This window comes from Canis lupus, chromosome 2 (assembly GCF_048164855.1).
Source record: "Canis lupus baileyi chromosome 2, mCanLup2.hap1, whole genome shotgun sequence".
Lineage (NCBI taxonomy): Eukaryota > Metazoa > Chordata > Mammalia > Carnivora > Canidae > Canis > Canis lupus.
Genome location: NC_132839.1, coordinates 85,890,057 through 85,897,805, shown reverse-complemented (window position 1 = coordinate 85,897,805; position 7,749 = coordinate 85,890,057). Strand labels below are relative to the sequence as shown.

The 7,749-nt window shown below is 45.9% G+C and overlaps 1 pseudogene; it reads left to right on the top strand.

The window, feature by feature from the left end:
- The first annotated feature begins 463 nt into the window (after nucleotides 1–463).
- LOC140610621 (nuclear transport factor 2 pseudogene) lies at nucleotides 464–956 on the top strand (annotated as a pseudogene).
- The last annotated feature ends 6,793 nt before the right edge of the window (nucleotides 957–7,749 follow it).

Below are 7,749 nucleotides of genomic sequence, written 5' to 3'. Positions count from 1 at the left end.
TTCTACTTTAGTTTTCTCCACCCCACCGATGAGAAGCTGAGGCTCAGAGAGGTCAAGCAACTTGCCCAAAGCCACACAGATAACAGGTGGCAGATCGGATGAGCACTTACGTTTGTCTACATTCATGGCTCACGCTCCTAACCCCAGTGATGCAGCCATAACAGGGACAAATGCAGGCTTGCCACCCGAAGACGTAGTTTCAAGTGCAGCCTCTGTCACTCGCCTTGGCACGACACCGAACAAAAGGGGCAGACCCTGACGGGATGCTCATTCTCTCTTCCCCCAGGGGAAGGCCAGTGCTTCTCAGGTGTCAGCAGCGTGTGATTCACCTGGGAGAACAGCAGAACACACACACACACACACACACACACACCTCACATATGCAAGGTGAGAAATTCTATGATGCAAGTATGACCTCAGTAGAGAGAAGAAGGAAGGTTACCCTGGAGCTGAGTCTCAGAGATGAAGAGGAATTGGTTGAGTAATGAAGAGAAGGTTAATGGCCATCACCGCCACTGCTGCCATCGTGCCAGCCCCTCGGGTCCAACGAGGCCGGGTGACACTCCAGAATGGGAGGCCAGCCAATTTGGGAGCAGATCAGATCCAGCCTCATTCAGCATTACTACCAGTTATTTGATAATGACAGAACCCAACTAGACACAATGTCTATTGATGCATCATGCCTTGCATGGGAAGGACAGCAGTTCCAGGGGAAAGCTGCCATTGCGGGGAAGTTGTCTAGCCTTCCGTTCCAGAAAATCCAGCACAGCCTCATGGCACAGGACCATCAGCCCACGCCAGATAGCTGCATCATCAGCATGGTTGTGGGCCAGCTCACGGCGGATGAAGACCCCATCATGCGGTTCCACCAGATGTTCCTATTAAAGAACATCAATGATGCTTGGGTTTGCACCAATGCCGTGTTCAGGCTTGCCCTGCACGACTTCAGCTGACCTCTTTCCAGCCAGGCACTCATGCGGTTTCCTCCTCCCTCCTCTTCCTGATACTATTCACACTCCTCCAGATGCTCCAAATATCACACACAAATGAGCAGGGCTGTGGTGGGAGCGGGCGCAGCGCGCTGCTACTACTGTGCGTGTTTGGATGCTAGACTAGTTGCATCTGACAGAAGTTTGAGTCGTACCAGCACATGCCTTGGAAAGACTTAAGGAATGCAAAAGGTTGTCTTTTTTTTTTTTTTTTTAATCTACTGACAAGTTGCTCTAGTCACCCAAAGAAGTGAAGGAGAAAGCAGCTGCCTCACCGCCCAGATAGTGACCGCCCAAATATTGATTTGTTCGGATGTTTCAATGGCTTATGATATAATAAAATGACAACAATTTTCTAAAAAAAGGAGAGAAGGTTAAGAAAGAGTTTTCATTTCAGGTGGGGTGGTTCAGTGCATGTGAAGTTAAGAAAGAGAGACGGTCCACAGGGGCATTTGGGGAATTGCCAGTGGCTCAATAGCCGCAAGATAGAATGAGGGATCTCTGGCAAGAGCCAGGGCTGGAGATGAAGAGGAGGGCAGATCCAAGAGGCAATGGCATTACGAGCAAGGATGAAGGCAACCACCGAGGAGTCTCAAGGTCAGTGGGTGATGGTGTCAAGCTGATCTCCAGATGTTTCCCTCCAGCTGCTGTTGGAGAGCCTGTGTCAGAGAGGCCAGAGCTGGGGGCCGCTGAGGTTATTTTGGATGAGGAGGATTCCGGGTCCCAGCAAGCCTCACTGCCCGGGACCCCATAGCAGACAGTTGTCCTTAGGATTTAGATTATGTACCCAGGGCATTTCCAGAGTCACAGAGCCACGTGGTTGCAGATGGCCCTAGGGACACAAAACAAACACCTTGGAGAAGGCCCCCAGGACGCAGAGTAGAAGAGGAGGCTGAAAGTGGAAGAAGAGTGTCCCCAGGCAGCCCCACCCTGACATCACTTCTCCCTCCCTCCCCAGTCAGTCTTCGTGATTTCTTTACTAAGCCACTGGTTCTCAACCTTTTTCCTGAGGGGACACACAGGCACTTGACCTTCCCTGGCCACACCCGTATCCTTGATACACCCAGGGTTCAGGGTTCTACACACTTCCTGGAGCCACCAGTGCCGGCAATTGAGAGTGACATTCGCAGAGGAAGACCCCCCCACCCCCCAGCTCATTCTAATTTGCAAAAGAAGTAAATCACACAGACCCCTCCCTGCCTTCCCCAGTGCTAGCATAGATTACAAGCTTGGACACCAGGCAATCTCAGGTTCCGACCCCCTCCCCTAGGCTGTGTGACCCTGGGTGCCTTACTTAACCTCTTTGAGCCTTAGCTCTGTCCATCTGCAAAATGGGTGTGATAATAGACCTCCTGCCATGAATGGTTTGTTGTTAGGATTGGATTCTATTACGGTACATGGTAAATAATAGGTGATGACTGGCTTATTATTAAAACTTTCTTATTCTTTTTCCCACAGTTGATGGGAATATACCAGCGTCTGATGACACTGTGCAGCAAATTAGTTTATTAGGCAAAGGAAAACCATTTTGTATACATGACTCCTAACTGACTTACCTTTATTCTTGGTAGTCATCACACTGATCCTCTGACGACATACTGTAATTCACAATCTGATCTAACGTACCGGCCTTCTCCTCTGTTCCTAATCAGCAAGACTCTTAGGAACTCGTTCATAGGTCCCATGCCAAAGCTCAGCTTTGATTTCCTATTATAAACCTGTCGTCCTCAAGATCTGTTGGGTGAAAAACACACCCATGGTGGATCAGAAGGAGCTAGAAATGGCAACTGGGGCATTGCCAAGGGGGGGATGCAGTCCTGAACCAATCTCTCAGCAGCCCACACCCTTGGGCTCCATGTGGCCTGTAGTCTCAGCCTTTCCAAGAACTTGTTCCTCTTCACTACCCAAAGGGTGCAGAAATAACTTAATTTGGGGCCCTTTCTGATGGTCTCCTCATCTGAAAAATGGGAATGCTGTCCACTCATCCCTCAAAGGATTTAATTCAGTTGTTGGCAAGTCCCCCAAAGATGAAAAGAGCAAGAGATTCCATTGCCTGATCCAAGCCAGCATCACCGCCAATAGCCTTCTAACTCATCCCACAGAGCCCACCCTGAGCCTTCCGCTCCCCAGGTCAGGAACTCTCAATAGCTTTCTGTGGCTCTAGGAACAGGATCCCCATCAGCCCACTACTCATGTGCCTGGTTCTTGCCAATCTTACAACCACATTGGGCTCATTCTGTACCTATTCACATGACTCCCCAAGCGTCACTTGGAAGATGTGGTTTCCCACCCACCATTGTGTGTGTTGACATCTCTGCTGGAAAAGCACATCCTCCGCACCACTGGCCCACCTCTACTCATCTTCAGCTCTCACTTCCAAAACCCCTTCCTTGGAGGGGTCATCTGTGACCACCAAATTGCTGCTGTGATCTCAGGGCTCCTTAGTGTTGTTCCCTGTAGGCTCTATCACTGCCTCCCCAAGTGAAACATCTGCTCCATGAAGGCAGGGACTCTGTTTTGTTTCCTCCTTTTTCCTAGCACCTACTGGCCCCAATGCCTGAGTAGTATTTAACAACAACAACAACAACAACAAACACAATAAAGTCTATAAAAATAGCATTCTTTTGTTAATGTTGGAGATCTCAGATGAAGAGCTCTGTTTTTACCAAGAGAAATAGAGTAGGAGAGTTCATTGTTCCATTTGATTTGATTGTTGTAGACTGAATTATTCCAATGACAAATGCAAATGTGCTTATTCCTCTAAAACATGATGCTGTTACTAAGGCAATTACTTCTCTTAATCTTAATGCTCCCTTCACATCCCTAAACCTCATTCTTGATCAGGAGCCACTGTTCATCATTTCTTCACCCATGAAGTCTCAGGTCTCCAGTGGTAATTATGTCACAAAGAGTATCTTGGGCAAACTCAGGTAGAAGGGAGACTACTGGGGGAAGAGAAAGGCTTTTCTCTCTCACCTGATTACTATATGCAAATATCCTGGGTCTGAGAGTGGGGGTGTTTGTAGGGAGAGGGAAGGGATGCCCTAAAACATGCTACTCAAAGCTTTACCAACCCATTCTAAGTTCAGAAATGTTAAGTACAAAATGTAACTGGCTCATGTTAAACTTTTAGGGAAGTTTGACTTTGTCATGACATCCAAGCCCATGATCAATGGGCCTGTGTCAGTGAACAGGGCAGTAGGGACCAGTTTGGATGCTGCTAAACTCCAGTGGTGAGTCACATACACTGGGACCACAAATTCTTCCTCAGCATTTTGGAAACATTCAAAAACTGGTTCTTCACCAGATAGTTTGAAAAACATGTTATAAAAGATGATGTTGCCCTAGTCATGTTGTAAGGAAAAGCCAAGCCTTCGAGAAATGGATAGAAACTGAGAAACATCTAAAGGCCAAAGTACAAAAGAGAGCAAGGGAATATCAATGAATCAGGGGAAATGAATCAGGGAAAATGTCCCTGGAGATGAACCTTGAGTTGGGTCTTAAATTGTTGGTAAACAGTAAGAGACGAGGGGGAGGCAGGCATTTCAGGAAAGAGGTAGAACCAAGCTAAGGCATGGAGGGCATGCGGGGTATGCAAAAGGCACACACGCTCCTAGCTCACTAAACTGAAATAGAGAGGATAAGAGATTACCATTTTGTAATCGTGGGATGTGATTTGGGTAAAAAAGGTCGCTGAGTAGTGAATGTAAGGAGGCAAGCTTGAGACAAACAGAATACTTACATAGTCTCAAAGTATCCGTCCTCCCTATTATTTTAATGACAAAATCAACATAGTGACCCAACTGTAGAGAAACCTAGCAGGGACCACCTCCGCTAAATGATCACAGTTAATGTTCTGAGTCATGGGAAAAATCGACCTCAAGGATCTCCTGATAGGATGCACTGGGAAGAGCACATATTGCATCATTCCTGCCAAAAAAATATTACTGAATCGAACTCATGAGGAAACATCAGACAAACCCCAATTGAAAAGGATTCTATAAAGCAGCTGACCCGTGTACTTCAAAAATGTCTGTATCGTGAAAGACAAAGACTAAGGAAGTGTTGCAGATTCAAGGAGACTGGAGAGATGTGACAAGTGAATGTAACAGACAATGTGGGATTTTCGTTTGCTTTAAAGGATAGTATTAGGACAATCGGTGACATCTGGATAGGATGTATCCATTGGATAACATTGGATAATGATACTGTATGAATGCAAATCTCCTGAATTGGATCATCCTACTGCGACTTGATAAAGGGAATGCTCTTATTTTTAGGATATAGACATTGAAATATGTAAAGGGACATCACTCATCAAATGGATCAGAAAAAATACAGCATGAATGAGGATACGAGGATGGGTGTAGACAGTGCCAGAGGTCAGAGCTGGTTATACAGAAGAAAGCAAAGAGGTAGAATGTTAACATTTGGGAAATCGGAGTGAGAGGTGTATGAGGACTCTTTGTGCTGTGCTTGCCAACTTTCCTGTGAGTCTTAAATTGTGTCGAAATGGAAAAGTTAATGGAAGAGAAAAGAGCCATTAGGTTCCAGTCCCTGCTTGGCTCCAAGTCAGTGTGTGACTTTGGTTTATTTCTCCCATCCCCTACCCCACCCTCATCTTTTCCTGCTCCCACCAGCCCTGCCCGCTGGAGGCCTTATAGCTTGGCCTCTCTCACTCCAAGTCCTTTCAGCCAGTTTCTGGATTTACACCTTCTCTCCTCTTCCTGTGTCTAATGTTCCTTTCAGAATGCACCGTGGGAGCTGATCTGTTTGGCTCGATGCCCCTTGAGATCTGGGGTGGCATTGAGAAGTTCTGCCCAGTGTCCGGAACTTGCCTACCTTGCCAATCCCTGCTTATGCCCCAGACAGCTCAAAATAGCTAACATTTATTGAAGGCCTACTCTGCACCTGGCACTGCACTTTATCATCCCAATAACCTAAAAGGTAACTTGTAGTGAGTGTAGTCCAGTCTCATGCTCATCTCGCCCTAAATCCCAGTGGCTGTAAAACCCTACTTCTTTGACTATAGGAAGCGTAATATTTAAGGCATTGCCCTCGCTATAGATTGCTGGGAAAACTTAGTTGTGTCCAAGGATCCCTTTTGGTCGTCTCCTTACCCAAAGCTCACAGAACTAGGATTTTTGGCCTCAGGTCCTCAGTGTTCCATGGAGGGGTCCCTCCAAGTTGGCAGTCCCACCTCTATCACCATTAGAGCTGAAAATACCTGCACCTCAATGCCAGAGATTTTGTCACCCCCAAAATAAATAGGAAAATGTTCCTTTTGTGTTACAGCCCGTTGGAGTAGGAGTTAGAAGGTCCCACACTCAGCTGCTCAACCTCTAGGGCTATGGCATTTATGTCAAAGTTTTTTAAGTCCTGGGTGGGGCCAAATTCTAATATCAGCCACAATAAATACATTACTGGGGCCATACTTCTTCTCCAACACTCAGGCCTGGTTGCTGGGCCCATCTCTCCACATGAAACCACTTCCCTTAGTGTGAGTTCTTTCATAGCCTTTGTCAATGCTCTGTACAAACTGAACTTAGTATGTATCTGAGATAGAGATCATGAGTATAAAAAAGGGCGTTGCCTATCACCACTGGCCGAAATGGCTGAGGGCCAGATCCTGCTCCATCAAGATATCCTGTTTATAGCTGACACTCAAAGAAGCTTCTTAGGATCCTGTAGGGGCTCCCATTTGGAGGGGCAAGATGTGAACCCATGTCACTGCAGGACTCTTTCCAGGGCATGGCCTTGTCTTCTCTTCAAAGCAGAGCATAGCCAATACTTTGGTAAATGGAGGCTTTCTTACTCAAGGGATTGTTAGCTAAATGAGGCTTTCCTGGACCAGCCGAGGATTCTGGAAATATTTTGGGCAAGTGTTCATGATGTTGCTGCTGCTGATGATGATTTCATACTTGGAATATTCAGGCCACTTATTTTTCTTTTTTCCTAGTATCTCTTTCCTCACAAGTACTTTATTTACCCCAAAGAAGGTAAAATCAAGAGTGGCCCATTTTTATAAGGTTCTGGAAAATGCTTGAGGGAGGTAGGAGGAAGGTTGAAACTATTGGCAACATGGTTTTAGAGAGAGAGCGTGGGTTTCAGAATCAGACAGGCCTGGGTTCAAATCTGCGTTTGTTACTTACTATTTGAGTAAATGTTCAGAAGTTCAAGGCCCTCATCTGTAAGACAGAGATAATATCATCAAGCTCTCAGAGTTAAATAAGAAAACTTATTTTAAACCATCAGTCTTAAGACAGGCTCGATACATCTGAGTTTCTCTTGCCTTGAATGACCTTTTCTGGATTATATGAGAATTTTAGCTATCTATATTTTTCTGTTCCTTCTTCTTGTGGACAACCCTTAAAGCCAGCTCAAAAGCAGGCCTTGTTTCCATGGAAACGTACTTAAGGTAAACAAATTTGAAAAGGGGAAACACAGACGCCCGTCCCCTACGCCCACTCACAACCAACGCACAGCCTCAGCAGAAACGTTTCCAAAGAAATGTTTCACAAAGCTTTCGGGGAAGGCACCAAGTGCTCTTTCAAAGTCTTTACATGCTTTTTCATTGTAGGGCTCTTGAAATGAACAATAATTTGAAACAGATAATAATGAACTTCACACAGCAATGGATCAAAAGTGGAATTACTGAGCTCACCATTGTCTAATATAATTAGGCTGACACGCTGTTGAATCCAAATGCAAGACTTCTCTCTTTCTCTTCTCTCTCTCTCTCTCTCCTATATGTTCACAT